Source organism: Triturus cristatus, chromosome 8, assembly GCF_964204655.1.
Source record: "Triturus cristatus chromosome 8, aTriCri1.1, whole genome shotgun sequence".
Lineage (NCBI taxonomy): Eukaryota > Metazoa > Chordata > Amphibia > Caudata > Salamandridae > Triturus > Triturus cristatus.
In genome coordinates this window covers 984,462,174-984,479,390 of record NC_140591.1, presented here as the reverse complement: position 1 = coordinate 984,479,390, position 17,217 = coordinate 984,462,174, and the positions used below count along the sequence as shown (strand labels likewise).

The following is a 17,217-nucleotide window of genomic DNA, read 5'->3' as shown; positions in this document are numbered from 1 at the left end:
TGTAAGAATACGAAATAAAATACTATGGGAGCAATTATTTTATGTATTCCAAGGAGCCTTTGGGAATAGGTGCCTCGTATGAATAAGGATTATTGATGCAGAAAAAGTGCCAAGAGGACACAGCCCTTTCTTTCGGTTGTTACTAAATGTAAACGAATATTCCCTGAATATTCCCATTTTAGCTATTTTAGGGCCAGTTCACAGAGGTTTGTAAGAATACGAAATAAAATACTATGGGAGCAATTATTTTACGTATTCCAAGGAGCCTTTGGGAATAGCTGCCTCGTATGAATAAGGATTATTGATGCAGCAAAAACCTGGAACACCGTAAAAACACATATGCAAAATATCTCACGGCTGCAATACATGGCATCCATCCTTCTCAATAGCTCCATTCAGGAGGTTTGTGTAATTTGACCCCTGGCCTTAATTTCCTAAGCTTGAACAGCGCTCCATAGGTTATTATTGAATAAGGTTTCATACATTAGGAAAGATCCTACAAAGCAGGTTTCTTATTGTTTAACAAATAGTTTATTTATTTTTTATTGTTCATTCATAAAGAACTGTGGAAACTCGTTTAATAGATGTACGCCCCAAAATTACAGTGCTGCTGCAAGATTGGAAATAATGGATTGATGTGTAGAATGGTGGGGTGGCATAAGTTTAGATTTTGAGTAGTGGACCACAGAAACAGAAAAATGACATTATATCTTCATTCTTATTTAAAGTATATACATGGTTGTGTCTCCGATGGGTGAAGGCAGGATTTAAAGAGTATGAGTATGTACATATATGTACATTTTTATTTAAGTATATGCACATGGTTGTGTCTCATAGACTGGATAGGGGAGGGGTACATTGTCAGAGAGTGTTGTATGGTGCATTTCATGGTTTTGGGATCAGATTTCCTTGGTTTGGAAGTTGGATCTTGAGATATTGGTTGAATTGTTGAAGTCAGTGGGTGACCCACAGATGTTGTGGGATGCTGTTTTGATGGATGGGTCCAAGCAACTCAAATGATCTGACCTTTCAAGAGAAGCAGAGGTAAGTGCATGCAGGAATTCAGCAAATACAGCTGGAATTACTCAGAATTGCTGTATCCCTTCTACCTCCCTACCGTTTCAACAGAACAGTTCTAGACAGCGCAGGTCAGAAACTGCTCAAAGCAGGTATTACAGCCTTTTAGAGCTGGTTGGGATTTCTTAACTCACCACACTTTACAAATCAATTAGAGTCAAGACTAGTTAAGGGTGTGTATGTGTCTAAATAAAGCATAGGGGACTAGATTGGTCCTGATGAATGGCCCAACTCGCAGTGGCACATAACCAATGTCAGAAAATGGTGATCATATTAGTACATATGTAGAGTCCTCACTATTCTTATCTACTGTCTGTTTTAATATAATTCTTGGGATGCACTAATAAACAATCAATTTGACCCAATGCAAAGTTTTAGGTTCATTTTCCAATTTCCCTATCACTGCCACGAAAAATGTTATGAAAATGTGTGATTTCAGGCATAGTTTGAGGATTGCAGGGCATTGTGGATAAGAAAACCTCATGAGATCCCTTGCAAGGCACAACACCCTGAAATCCCCTGGTTGTCTAGTTTTAAAAATGTCTGTGGTTTGTAGGTTTCCAAGGATGGTGGCCGAGCACAGCCCACAAGACCGCAGTTAACCCGATTGATTATCTCTCAATGTGGTGCTTTAGGGCCTTTTTGTGTCCTGGTCTTGTAGCCAAGTGGAATCCCATTCTTATCAGGGGACAAGGGCAAACTCCACGTGGTAGGAAATATGTGGCTCCCTGCAGATTCCAGAACTTTCTGTCACAGAAATGTAAGCAAAATGTGATTTTTTTTTTACCAAAGTCTGACATTTACAAGGGTTTCTTGCCTGGGTAAAACAAAACTGATGAGAGCCTCACAAGTCACCCCACCCTGGTCAAGTTTTCAAAAGTAGTCAAATTTGCTAGGTTTCCCAAGGTGTCAGCTGAGCTAGATCCCAAAATCCATAGCTACCCACTTTGCAAAGAGAGGGTTAGTTTGTAGTGGAAAATGTGATGGATCCATGTTGCGTTTTGGGTCATTTCTTGTTGCAGGCGCCAGGCCTACCCACACAATTGAGGTACCACTTTTAATGGGAGACCTGGAGGAATGCTGGGTAGAAGGAAGGTTGTGGCTTCCCACAGATTCAATAACTTTCCATCACAGAAATGTGAGAAAATGCATTTTTTTAGGTAAAGTTTGAGGTTTGCAAGGGATTCTGGGAAAAAAACTGATGAGAGCCACGCAAGTGACCCCACCATAGATTTTGCTAAGTGTCTAGTTTTAAAAAATATGCTTGTTTGCAAGGTTTCCCTAGGTGCCGGCTGAGCTAGGGCCCAAAATCCACAACTACTTACTTTGCAAAAGAAAGGGTCAGTTTTGAGTGGAAAAATTTTATGTATCCATGTTGCGTTTTGGGCCATTTCCTTTCGTGGGCACAAGGCCTACCCACACAAGTGAGGTACAATTTTTATCAGGTGTCTTGGGGAAATGCTGGTTGGAACGAAATTTGTGGCTCCCCACAGATTCCAGAACTTTCCATCATAGATATGTGAGCAAAGTATCTTTTTTTAGTCAATGTTTGAGGTTTGCAAGGGATTCTTGGTACTAAAAACCTGGTGAGAGCCCTGCAAGTCACCCTACTATGGATTTCCCTATATTCTAGTTTTAAAAAATGTGCAAGTTTGCTAGGTTTCCTTAGGTGCCTGCTGAGCTTGGGCCTAAAATTCACAGCTTCTCACTTTGCAAACAAATGGTCTGTTTTTTGTGGGAAAATGTGTTGTGTCTATGTTGAATTTCGGGATGTTTCCTGTCACAGGCACTAGGCCTACCCACACAAGTGAGATACCATTTTTTTCTGCAAATATGTGGGATCATAAAATAGTAGAACACTTGTTATTACCGAATGGATTTTGCTGCATTTGTGCCATCCAAGTCCAAGCCAAAGTATAAGAAAGAAGACATTTTGAAAAATACCCTCTAAATAATATGCTAGTAAATGTACCAGCAAAATTAGAGGTGGACAAATAGCCACTGCTCCTAAACTCCATATCTTGTACCTCGGAGTCAAAAGGTGAACACTTGCTTGTTCTGTGGGAAAGGCTTCCAGTCAGGTGTTCTAAAATGTGCCAGCAGACCAAAGGAGCAAGGCAACCTAAAGGAAATGTGTTTTGAGTGATTTCCTTGTGCTTCAACCTGCTCCACGGTGCAACGCAGTCCTCACCTGGTGTTTGTGTTTGCCTCAAAAAGGGATGCAACAGAAACAGTTGTTTTTCAGTGGGTTTTGGGATTCTGAGAAAGACCTATACACTTGACTGCAGAAAGATTGTTTTTTATCACTTGACCTTCAAAGGTCTTACTTGGTTTAACATCTCTAAAGTCTTAGAGAAACTGTGAGCACTGAGAGAGGAACTCAACAAGGGCAGGGTATTGTCTACAAGTCTTCTTCAGGAGCAGGAGTTTAACTGATCAATTTGTAAACAGAAACATTTGGCACTCAGAATATTTATGTGTGATTTTCTATTAGAATTTTCAGTAAATTATGTTAATTATGCTTGACCTATTTTAGCTCTAGTAGCACACCTTGTTTTCTAAAAAACAGAAAGGATATGTGCTTATTTGCTCACCTTAATTCCAAGAATGGCAAAATCTTGTGGAATGAAAGTTGCAAAAGCCGAAAAAAGGACCCTAGTCATAAAGTAATTTGCGTGCACAACTTCATCTCATATGGTCAAATGGTTTGATTTGCAAATGCATGGAAGTCACAAAAAGTGAATTTTCACTTTAAAACCCATTTATGCTAAACGATTATCACACTCTGGTTTAATATTGCTCACGGGTAAATCTTCTGTCAGTGGCAGGGAGGGCATTCCAGTACACTGCGCCCAGGAAAGTTAGAGAGCACCCATAAACAGTTGTGGGTAGTCACAAACATTTCCCTGAGCCATTCACACCATGGAAGTGATTGGCAATTTACTTTTGTGAAAGGCAGATGTTAATCCCTTTCCAGGGTAGCAATGGTGGTGAACACCCCCATATCTGTGTGGGTGTTGGGGTAGAGGGTTCTCTTTGTCATACAATTTTGCATGTGGAATTCTATTCACATTAACACGAGAAGGCATTCAAAAAGGTTTTAAGGGAGTACTTCTGTGTCACAGAGCACCAGGAGTACACTTGGAAACCATTGGAAATTCCTAGATTTATAAATATGCACCCATACAAATAATACATCTCTGGACCCAGATTTGGGATTTCTTTGCGAATCAGAGTATGTGCTTTCGCCTCTCTCACGACCTGTATCTCACAGCATTACATGAGGCTTTAAAATTTAATTTTGGCGTTTTTTTTTCCTGAATGAATGATGGCCATGAACTTTTAAGTATTATAATCACACGTTTTTTCTTCCAGAGTGTTAATTCCAAGTCAAACTTTAAGCTGGAAAAATATGTATCTTTTGCAATTATAAGTTAGAGGTGATTGCAAAAGTTTAAGTGCAGATGCTTGCAAAAAGTTTACGCTTTTAAAATATGAGTGTGCTAGTTTGCCCAAAAGCATAATTAAACCGTCCTAATTTTTAGCCTTTGTAAAACATTTGCCCATCCTGGGGCGTGTCAGAGTAATGGTCAAGGAAATCGCCTCGTAATGTGGAGAAGAACAACTCAGGTTAAAGTTAGGTGTATAATAAATATTTGTAAACGGTTTCTACTCTTTGCAGCAATTATCAGGTACGCCTGAAATGCTGCTGGCAGTGTCTAAAGGTGCACCAGTAACCCCAATTTTCACAGGGTGAGAAGTACAAAAAGTAGAATATTTGATATTGGAAAAAAGGAGGTTTTAAAGTTTAATTCTATATGCGCGTAATTTCCTAAGACACAACATGCGTGTTTTTTTATGCAAATCAGAAAATATGCATATGCAGGATTAGAACAGCAGAAGTAAATGTGCTTTATTTATAAATACAAATCATTTTCACCAGTTTTTCCCATAAGACATTAAGGGGCGTATGTACAAGCCCCTATCGCCAACACAACAACACTTTTATCGACCTTGTGGTGGCTTAGCCTTATTTGCAAGGCAGCGTTAAAAGGCCACCTTTCATACTATGATTAGCGTGAAAGGGGTGGGCAGTGGGTGTTGGGGTGGTCTTAAGTTGGCAAAACGAGGAGAAATGCATTATTTCTCCTTGTTTTTGCCTTTTCCATGTGTGCTGCCTTGTGCAGCACACATGGAAAAAGCAAAATGCATCGATTGTTTATGTACAGGAAGGCCCTCCTTCCTGTACATAAACAATCATTCATGTGACATTCATGTCTGCTGTATTAAGCAGCACACATGAAAGTGGCAAAATGGCATCTCAGGATTCTTTATGTGCACGAAGGGACACCTTCCTACACATAAACAATCCTCCCCTGCACGCAGACACCCTTGCACTATGGTGCAAGGGTGCCTGTGTTGGTGCTACACTGCTAAGTGTGGCGCCATCGCAGGGGGAAACGCAAGGCTGCACTATATCGTTGTAAATAGGGTGCAGCCTTGTGTTTCAGAAGTGGCGGAGTGAAGCGTTAAGCCTTGATGGCTAACGCCTCACTCCGCCACTTCTTTGTGCCACTTAATTGTGCCAGTTCTTGCAGGAATGTTTTGTGAATAACCTTTACTGGTGTAATTCCCAAACATGGATATTACATACTTTTTATGTAAATTGCACTTCTTATAAGTTGAGCATAGCGTATGTAATAATAATAAATTGCAGGAAGAAAGCATCCATTCATGACTCCTCATTTTAGAAAGGATTTCCGACAACACTCATCTGACTAGTACACAAATATTTAGCTTCAAGCCAAATGAAACACCTATGTGAGGTTTTAGACTCATTACAAGTGACCCTGAAAATATCCCGAATTTTTTCCACCACTAGAGTTTCTGATACTCCAGTTATCAGTAACTTCGAGGATGGGGAATATCACCCCAGTGCAGGATGGAACCTGTGGGTACCCTTACAAATGAAGAATTAGGAGAGGAATTGGTAATTCCCTGTCTATTCTCATTTCCCCCAAGATTTTCACATGAAGCCACAATCTACTTGTGAAAATTAAAGAATCCATTGAATTTCTGTGGATATCATAAAACTAAATCTATTGGGGTTATAACTGCTGCCCATCAGAATTAAGAGGCCGAGGGCGTTGGTGATGAGTTGGCAGTTTTTTTTATCTTCAAGCATTGGCTCTGAATTGTGTCAAAACAGTAGTGGCTGCAAGAATGCTCAAGGTGTCCTATTCATGTGCACATATAATCAAAATTTAAGCGATGACAAAAGCCACAATAACACCAGCTGTGCCTTCCTCTTATGTCTCATTTAGAAATCTTTAGAAGCAACCCAGGAACCCATGAATAATTCTGGAGCTATAAATCTTTCATGAAAAGCTTAGGCACATCACGCTTCTTGGGCCATGGCTGAGATTATAAGTGCGCTGGAGGCGTCGGTGCCAGATGTGTTTTTTACTCAAATTTAACGGGACTAAAAAAGGCACTAATTATGAGCTGTGCCCTCAAAAATGGGGGGTAACATCAGCGGCGGCTCCTCTGCTAAGGCTGAGGAGCGTCATACCACTGCTTTTGAGGGTAGAAAAATAAAATGATAATAACAAAGGTTTTTATAATTTTGTTTTTCTACGCTTACTTCCTGCAGCTGAGCTGAGGGCAGGGCCGTCTATTCTGACATGTTGACACAGCTGTAGAAAGGAGGAGTAGTGGCGGCACTGCTTCAAGCGTGCATGATGGTTTGGCCAGCCGTCTATGTCCGGCAAACCGGCATGCGCACTTACACCTCGGCTGTACTTTACAGTCGGGTAGAGAACAAGCAGAGGGTTGTAGTCCCTTAGTGAGCACCTAACTCAGGCACTCACATGAATCACAGGGCTGCTCTCATGCTGGGTAATACAACCATAAAAGAGGCGTCTGGATCGGCATAAGACACTCTGTGGCATGCCTGGATAAAGGAACAGAGCCCAGAAAAGCACCAACGCTGGAGAATCCAGGTAAGCATAATCTTTTACCCCCACGCTGCCCTCCCCACACTGTCTCCCACTTAAATGCCACATCAACCGCCAATGCGTAACATGCAGCTTTGGAAGCTTTCGGTAATGTTCATGACTCCACCTGCCAATAGTGTGCAAATGCCACTGTAAGATTATTAAGCTTATTGTTTTGTTTTCATAAGTGGACCACAGGATTGGTAATTTCTGCTATTGTATAGTAATACAAATGGCAAAGACATTGCTTTCAAGGAGACAATGACAATGATTATCCCCCATGACCAGAGGATATTACATCTATTTAGACACTATCATCTAGAACCTATCTGATTCTACTGATTCCATCTTGTGCTAATGTAGTATTTTCTATTACTCATTTTGGATGGCAGGTGGAATGGGATTGAAGAAAGCAATCTCTTCCTGCCAAGTCTGGTGGTAACATCGGACTGTAGGCCTGTTTTACCACTTTGGTGCTGGAGTGCCACACGTACACATGGGAAGCACCAGAGGTACTCGTGTCAGTGCCTATTCAGTCACTTGTCAGTTACATTGAGACAGCTGAGGTAACCACATAGCTCTACCCCCAAGCATGGCCCACATAAATAGATAAGTCAAAATTAGCTATGCCTCTAGAATAAAGTATTGGCAAAGCCTATAGGTTTTCCCTTGGCCACCAGTCTTTTAGCTTTCTGAATATTTGTTTTCTTTTGTCTTGGTTTTGGAAAGTGTTGTTGTTGGGTAAGCTGTCGGGTCCTTGCATTCCAATAAAAAAAAAAAAGACAAAAGCAACAACATTTTCTTGTCTAAACACATTCCGATTGACATAGTAGTACGTGGCAGTGGAAGGAACCAGCTCTGCCAAGTACCACGCATCAGGGGTTAGACTAACACACTTCAGTGTGGTGGTCTGCATCACCGCACTGAAATGCATTGTGATGCATAATGCATAGCGCCTGTGCCGTGAAGGAGGAGTGCTAGTATGTTGCTTAAGCACACTTAAAGCTGGAATTGTAGCATGCCGTGCACACTGCTACCAGGTCAGGGGCTGGCTCAGAGTCCAAAGATCTCGTTGCTTGCTACTGAAATTAAAGATGTAACATTTTATAAGGATTCACCCGGCAAACCCGGCCGCGCGGGATATTTGATACATTAGTGATGACTGCCTTGAGAATAAGTGCCACCCAATGAGAGACCTGGGGTGAGGTCAATAGGAGTCTTTTGATGCACAGGCGGTACTTCCTGCTGCTGCCCGCGGTGGAGCCAGGGCGGGCGGCTGCAATGCACAAGATTTGGGCAGGCTGGAAATTTTATCAATGCTTGCACTGCAGTATTATTGGCCCAGCCGTGGTGACCAGAACCGTCCGACCCACCTCACCACCAGAGGCTGAGTAAACCTCACGCCCTGTGCTGCCAGGCCTGCTGATGCGCCTCGTAATCATGAGGGCCGGCGTTTGCCTCAGGAGCCGTGCAGCAGTGATGACGAGGCGGCCTGTAATTGTTGTTAAACAGTCAAAGCAAGTGAGTAGTGCCTGGGTGAGTGAACTCTCACTTTGATTGTTGAGTTTTAATTTTCTTTTTGGCGCTAGCCGCAGCACACCACGCGGGTCACAGTGGACTGGTGGTACCCATCAAACAAATGACTTTAAGCATGGCCAACAGGAGCATCACATAAATCAGCAGAGAGGGAGCCTAGTGTAGTAGCACTAGGTCTGTGATCGCTGGTGCCGCTATCTGCGGGTCTGGCCAGCTAATTTTCAGGTTTGGTGTCACTCATAGTTGTTGAAATGTCACTCATATTTGCACCAAAATTATAAATATGTCACACATGGAAATTTTAAACCTTGGCAGCTATGAGGAACTGTTGTGTGTGTGTGCATGTGCTCCTTGTGAAATGGCCAAATGCTGTCACTAATAATGAGGTTAGCCAATGGCTTAAGTGGGCAGAGGTACTGCCCCATGCTGTTTGTTTTAGAGGGCAGAAGAAAAATGTGAACGACACAATAACAGTCCTATTGTGGACGGGGACTGGCTGAAAGCCTCCATTAGTATATCATACATTTAAATTTAAAAACATTATATCTAACACCAGATCTAAAACGAAAACTATTGTGAACCAGCACTCCCTCTTCAAGGCAAATTATGAAATATGTTTTGTAAACAAATGCCTTTGACCAACAACTTGAATTCAGCTTCCAATTTAGTAGGAGATATGGCTACTAATTACAAACGTCGCCAGCCGCTCTCCATGCAGGTAACAGCGGGGGACAGTGGGACCGTGTAAGGTGACATTTCGAGGGATGATGCAGAGGGAAAATTAATGATTTATTTAATTTTTCCTATGCATCGTCCCTCGAAACCACCCCTTACCCGGCCCCACTGCCCCACCGCTGTTACCTGCACGGACCGCTGCTGAACTGCGCTCTCAAAAAATAATCCTATGTAATACAGTGTCTTATCTTCTGTTTCATTGGTCCAACTGTAACAACCTGTCCCTGGGGTTCCAAAAAACAACCACATTTTAATGGTTACTAGTCCCTCCGTGGGTATACTACTGCTCTGTATAGCTTGGATCTCTTTGCAGCTCAAGGGTGTAGCATCTCTCCTCTCACTTTGTGCTCGTTTTATGGGATGTGCTTGACTCCCTCAAGGTAGTGCGATCTTATATAGCGCTGCCGGCTTTTATTCTGTTTGTGCGTGTATATTTTACACATTTGTTTTAGTTTGCTATTAGTTTCCAGTAGATTGGCCTCAGAGGGGAGCCTGTTAGCCCCAGTCAGAGCGGCTGTATCCAGTTTTCTTGAAATATTCTCCTGCCCCTGTTTTTACTTAGCAGGCAAGCTGCGTCTCAGTCTCAGCCAAGCCCCTCCTGTATGTCAGGCTTTTTAAAACCACCGGAGTGTCCACACAGCAGATGCACCATTGTCGCACTGAAGGCATGCCAAAGGCAAGCCCGTCTGTGCCCGTCCACACCCAGGCTGAATACTGTGCCAGAACACCTTGCTCTTCTGTCTCAACTCCAATCTGCAGCAATTGTCTTGCCTAACATTGCAATTTCTTGCTTAGTTTGAATGATAATGGTAAGTGCTCTCACCAATGTTCAAATAAGTTCACAGCACTTGAGCTGTTAAATAATGGTCCTTGCCCTGTTGGTCTTGTATCAGTAAAGTTACCATGCTTTGCCAATGGAACGGTCAAAACCATGCTCACAGGATCACTCTCAGCCTCTAGCAGCTTCCACCTGCTACCTCAGTAACGCCTACTCACTGGTGAAAAGCAAATTTGAGTTTGGTGAGTTACTTCAAACTTCCAATCTCGATTGTGCTTTTGTTACTGAAACTTGGGCACATGCTTTTTCTGGTCCAGAATTTGTAGAAGCCCTTCCAGCTGTTTACGCATTTCTCAAGTTAGATCGCACACACAAAAAGGGCGGTTGACTTGTGATTTTTTACAGACACTCTCTCCACTGTGACATAGATCTTTTTCCTTCACCTCTGTCCGAAGCAGCCATTCATGAGTCCTACACCTTTTCTGGTGCCCTAGTATACACCCCAGGGCCTAGAGATGATTTTGTTACCTCTCTAGGCCCTTTTAAGAACTCCTTTTCTCTAAATCCAGTTTTTCCACCTTTGGAGGCTTTAACTTCCCTCCATGCCTTTTCAGAATGCTGATATGGCAGCAGCCAGTTCTGCATCATTGTTGGGCGATGCCCTTGACACAGTCGCTCCTTTTAAGACAGTCATATCCATGGAAGACAAGCCCGCTGCTCCCTGGTTTTCAGATGTCCTGAGGCAGATGAGTCGAAAATATCATAGGCAAGCGTGCCGATGGCCCCCCGAGAAAGCTTTATATAGATCTCTTATTCTGGAGTACAAATGCACAATCCTTGAAACTAAATCTAAGTACTATATTCAGAGCATTAACAATGCTCAGTATCTTTCTAAAGAGCTTTTAAAATTAGTTAACACTCTTTCAAGTCCAGATACTCAAATTAATACGGAATGGTCTCAGTGGGCCTGTGGTATGCTGGAAAAGTCTTTTTAAAATAAAATTAGGGACATTTATTCTCAGTTCGGATATTACCACTCTCATGACTCCACTGCTGGATAATATTAATGAGGAGCCATTTAATGGCCCTATTTTGTCATCCTTCTCCACGTTTTCAATTTCTCAAGTACAGGCTCTCATTTGTAACATCAGGTTGGATTCCCCGCTTGATCCTTGCCCTCCTACGATCTAGCACCTGGCACAGGATTGTGTTGCTAAACAACTCAATTCTCTTTTCAATCTTGTGATTGATTCAGGTCAATTCCCAATGCATTGGAAAAAAGCCATTATCATCCATTGGCTTAAAAAAAAACAATCTCGACCCAAAGGCTTTTAAAAACTATTATCATTATTTCACTGCTTCCTTCACTAGCGAAGTTGCGTGAAAAACACCTTAGCAAAGATGCTCATGAAATATGTTGAGACTCATGATCTTCTTGCCCCCTTCTAGATGGGATTCCACAGCAAGCATGGCACAGATTCAGTACTTGCTGAAGCAGCAGACAGCATTAGACCTGTGGTGTATAGAGGAGAAGCTAAAAAAAAGAGAGGGGTCCAAATCACCAAAGGGACAGGACACTAAAATGGCATTTAGTCTAAAATAAACTCTCTTTGGAGAAGCTGCAGCCCTTATCATGTTAGATCTGTCCGCAGCCTTCGATACCGTGTCACCCACTCAACTGGTTTAATGCCTTTCAGACTTGAGCATAGCCAGAAAGGCTCTAAGTCTCCTGGGATCTTTTCTCTCTACCAGGCCACAATCGGTCATGTGCGGTCATATTTTCGCCAAACCCTTTTCTCTACTACGCTGAGTCCCCAAGAGGTCTTCCCTCAGTCCAACACTATTTAATCTCTATGTCACTTCGTTGGCCTAACTGGTTTGTTCTTTTGGTCTTTGTGTGCTGTCTTATTCTGACGACAAACAAATTATCGTCACCATCACTAATGATGTTCAGTCTCTGGCCACTAATTTTAAAGACTGTATGCAAAAGATTTGTTGTTGAATGAATGAAGGTGAACTGTCTTGACCTAAATCCTGACAAAATTGAGGTCTCATTATTCGCTGTGATCCAATCTTTGGAGGCCTGAGGCTTTAGACTCCCCCATTTCTCCAGTTAATGAGGACAAGAACTTGGGAATCCTGTTTGACAGTTAACTATCTTTTGATTTTCAAATCAACAGCATGGAATCCGTCTGTTTCCTTATTATATGCTTTTTACAAAAGATCTTCTCCTATATTCCTGCTTCCTGTCATAAAGAGGTGGTTCGTGCTCTCATCTCTTCACATCTGGACTACTGCAACCTGCTCTATCTTAATACCATGTAATGCTCTTTGAGTAAGGTACAAACAGTGCAAAATGTCCCATCCAGGTTGATTTTGTACTTAAGTCTAAGCCTAAGCCTATCTTTCGAGAGCTTACTGCACTCTTCTTCCATTAAATTACTTGTGGTGCCTACAATTCACCTTGCCAGATTGGGCGGTAAATCTTTTACTCACGCTACGAGCAAGCTCTGGAACTTCCTTGCCAACTTTGTTGTGTCTGCAGACAATCATCTATCATTCAGGAAAAATCTTAAAATCTGGCCCTTCAATCTCTAGGTTTTTCATGTTCAGAGCTGCTACCCCAATTTCAGTTTGGGCTTTTTGCACTTTCTAGCTCCCTCCTGCCGTCCGGTATGTGAGCGCTTTACAAATGTATTTTCAATTCATTTATTTCTATTTATTCGGTTAAGAAATCTACAGCATGCAGTGGCTACTTTATAGAGATGTAAGTGCAGGCATCCAAGCTTTTCTTTGGAGCCCAGCCAGGGCTACAGTTTGCTGAGGTTATATGGATTTCCAAGGTTCCTACTATTGATTCCATCTCAGACCCCTACCTTCCACCATCGTGCACTTTCACTTTATTTATCTCACTCCTGCAGCTTCTTTACATCCCTGCATTTTATTATTGTCATCTTTTTGTATATTTTGCTCTCTTTTCCTCGCCTTTATGCCTTTGTCTCTCAAAAAAAAGTCACAGTCCTACCAAATGAGTGCAACCACAGGAAAAAATTAAGGACTGGCAGCACGTACCCACCCTGCAGCTTTAATGTCTTTGGTGCTTCCACCTTATCTGCCTCTCATATTAAGACACTGAGGGGCTCCCTAGTCATCAGGAAATTCAGATCTACAGAAATTGTTCAGCAGGGAATATCTTCCAGAATAATCTCTGAGCCAGTCTACCTTTCAAGCCCTAAATTCGTCTCTGCCCGAATGGTCCTGGGTGTCTGTAAAATGTAAGCAAGCTTCAGGCATTTGGGGGTTAGGAAAAGATGTTTCCAAATCTTCCCATGCTGGATCAGTGTCTCAGAAATGTATGTCTGCATTGCTTGACTTGAAGAAATTGGTAATTCTATGCAGCATAATGGAAGCTTTAGATCACTCTATTGTCAAACCTTCAACATTGGCATTCCTTCCTTTGATTCTGCAATGCAGTACAAACCCACTTCTTCTGCCAAGAGTGCAATTTATTTAATTGATTTTATTTTACATTTGTATAAACCCAGTTCAGCCAAGAAGGTGTCAATACACTGTACAGAGGAAAACTAGAGAGAAGGAATATCTACTAGGAAAAATCCATGACTATCTGGTAAAATACAGGCAAAGGATGGGGGAAAAGGAAGTAGGGCAGATTTAAGAGTGTGGTAGGGAATACGGGGTGGAAGGTAAGAATCAGGAGAGAGATGGGAGCAATGACAAAGAAAAGCATGGTGGGGGTTAAGAGGGAGGGAAGAAGATGGAAAGGAGGAACAGCAGAAATTAGAAACCATGGGGCTGTAAAATAAGGAAGTAAGGGAGGAAAGGTAAGATTGAAGGGATAGATGTGATCAGGGAAAAAAGCAAAGGGGCTGGGATAAGCAAGAGAAGGGGAGGATAGCTGGTAGAGTGCACTGCAGAACCATAAGTGAAGGTGATGCGTGGTGGGGAAAACAGAGAAAAAGAATACGAGACGAAACAAAACGAGATGAAATAACAGAAGAGTTACTTGTCCAATTATATAATGAATAAAGGTGTGTTTTAGTTTTTTATGAAAACTGAGGCAACAATGAAATCACTTTCCTTCGTTTTCCTCATGTATACACTCCTGTCACCCTAGAGCTTATGAGTGGCGCTAGCCCATCCATCTCCAGCAATCCTCTGGCTGCAGTGCTTAATTTGTAAAATATTAAGTGCCAGGGCTCTGACCAGGAGGCCACTGCAGCTTGCACCACCCATCGCCCTTATTATCGCTGCCAAAACAACTACTAATCATCTCTCTCACATGAAAATGCGACAGTTCACATAGTTCCAGGTCCCCAAAGCTAAAGGAATGGCTGGGGAGGAAGGTGTTAGTAATTTTATAATGTATATCGTTTTCCTAAATAACTGTGATACTGCTCATCTCTAAATTACATGAGCAGCGCCACCTTGTGGCAGACTGCCCTAAGTGTGGCGTTGACAATTAGGTGCCGGTGCCGAGCACCGGAAACCAATTAAGTGCCGGTGCTCAGCACTGGAAAGCTCCGGCTCAAATTAAGCACTGTCTGGCTGTATATACCATGGAGTACATTTGATGCCTTGATGTCATGTTACAAAGGCATCCCAACCAATTATATTCCACAACCGGTACCTTGAAAGAAATCCATTGGCTGCTAGTCAAGGAGAGATGTATCTTTAAGGCCATGTCCCTAATCATAAAGCCCTTAATGGAATTGGGTCTAGACTTCTACAAAAGAAATGTGGCTGCTTCAAACCTCCAAGGTCCTGAAGATCATCCTCAGCAAGTCTGGTCTGTGTGCCTAGATTTAAAAAGACAAGACTTGGTGGGAGATCTTTTCAAGTGAAGGCAGCAAAAATTTGGAGCAAACCCCCTATACCCTGAGATCAAATACAAATCTGCTGAGCATTAGGAAAAATCCGAAGATGTATCTTTTCCCCACTCAGTCGAGATATATTACATTCTTCCCATCCGCAGTCTTTTCCAGAAGAAAGATCTTTTGCATGGACTGACAATGCGACAGCGCCAAGATGCCTGCTGGGTGAACGTTGTGCTTTATAATTAGTAACATAAATCAAATCAGTAGAGTAACAAAACTACAATGTAAATATGAAACTTATAAATTGCTCATATTACTTTTAGGATATGACTCGAGGAACAAGTTTCTAGCAATTACAATATTTTACTAAAATGGCCACCAGGCATACTTCATGATCTTGTCAACCGTCAGAAAATGCCATCAATCGATTTTCTGACACAAAGATTCAAATATTCAGAATGGAATGCGAAACCTCCTTTGGTCACTCAGCAGAGATGAGATATTTAGCACTTTTGCTTCATGGTGGAAGATGAGCGTTTTTCAGGTAGTCCTATTGGACAGCATCTTCACTATTCTGTTAAATAAGTACAATCAACGTTTCCTGTTCTGCTGTGATCCCACCAAGACACAATGGTGGAACTCCACGCACTTCTTCTGTTTCATGCACGGAAACAAGCGGAACCAGCTGTAGAGGATCATCATAGAATGTAGAACAGAGAAATTGGCCCAATTGAGACCCATCCCCTTAAAACACATCTGCGGACTAATTAGTACAATTTAGAAATCAGGGGGCATATTTACAACGAGGCGATAAAAAATTATCGCCGCTTTAGCGGCCGTTTTCGGCCGAAAAGCGGCGATAATTTTATCGCTATATTAGCAAGGTCACGCTAACGCGTGAAAGCTTGCTTTAACGTGGGGATTTCGAACGCCCAGCTTTGCATCTCTAAAGAGATGCAAAGTGGGCGTTTCTGACCTGACATGATAGGAGAAATGTCGCTAAGCGACATTTCTCCTATCATCAAGCCCCACGCTATGAAGCATAGCGTCAGGAAAAGTAGCGATAACACCTGTTATCGCTACTTTCCTAACACCTGCTTCAGGACTGACTTAGCCATGATATCCTATGGAAGGTGGATATCATGGCTAAGTTTGTGAGTCCCTATCAACTAGCTAACGTGAGATTATCGCTGGGTTTCCAGCGATAATCTCACGTTAGCCAGTTAGCGCTAGGATTTTTATCGCCCATGAGATAAGCGTTGCTAATAGCACGCTATCTCAGCGATAAAAATCGGCGCTAGCCGGCGATAATTATCCGAGCGCTAAGTGCGCTCAGTGATAATTATCGCCGGTTGTTGTTGATATGCCCCAAAAATCGAAAATTTCGCAGATTTTTCTGTGGATTGATTTGGTGCAATTCTGTCCTTCAGTTGTTTTGGGCCACCTGACCAGAGGCATACCGTGGGTCTCAGTCTGTTGAACTATATGTAACTTAAGCTTATCGAACATATTTACCAATCAGTGTAGACAGGTGCCCAAAATATGTTTTTCAGTGTTAAAGACTATAAAGTGTATACCTTATCTAAAAACATAACTGGGTACCACTATAGTCGATTTACGTCGTTCCTGTGTATCTTCAACCTCGGCCATATTTCAAAGTGTAATGCAACTTTTATTATATTTAAGTGAGCATATTTTCATAAATCGCTATTTTCGCACGTTTTTCGTGTAAGTTATTGAGAGAGTAGGTTTCTCACTGTGGAGTGACACACACAAATGAAATAAGCCGTTACCAAATTGGAGCAATGAAGATAACGTGACGGATGCATTGTGAGCGAGAGCGTTTGTTTCCTGGCGCCATCAACAAGATTCAGTATGTCACCTTAAAATTAAACCACGGGCTCGTGCTGCGTGTCAATAACCCACGCAGCGAAGGCAGAGTCGGAAAACAGAATTTATCCCCATGGCAGTGTCAATCGATGCCTTTAACGTAGCCCGAACTGGCAGCTCGCGCAGATCTGGATTCTGTCCAGGTTCATAATTCTTTCAACTCTAATAAGCTCGCTCGGTGGCCTTATTTTGCAACTAGCACTGCTTGCCATTTCAGTGGAAATTTGAAAGCTTTTTAACTGTTGTAGACTTTCAAACCCAATGCAAAATCAAACAAAAGAAATAAAACGCTAGGACGTGCAGGTGCACTAAAATGTACACCCATATTCAGTGTGATATTAAGAAATCACGCAGCACAGCAGGTCCTCTT

The 17,217-nt window shown here is 42.2% G+C and overlaps 1 protein-coding gene across 1 annotated transcript in view; it reads right to left on the bottom strand.

The window, feature by feature from the left end:
* The window catches only part of FRMPD4 (FERM and PDZ domain containing 4), a 1,281,777-nt gene that overhangs the window by 981,428 nt on the left and 283,132 nt on the right, over positions 1–17,217 (bottom strand). The window lies entirely within an intron of this gene.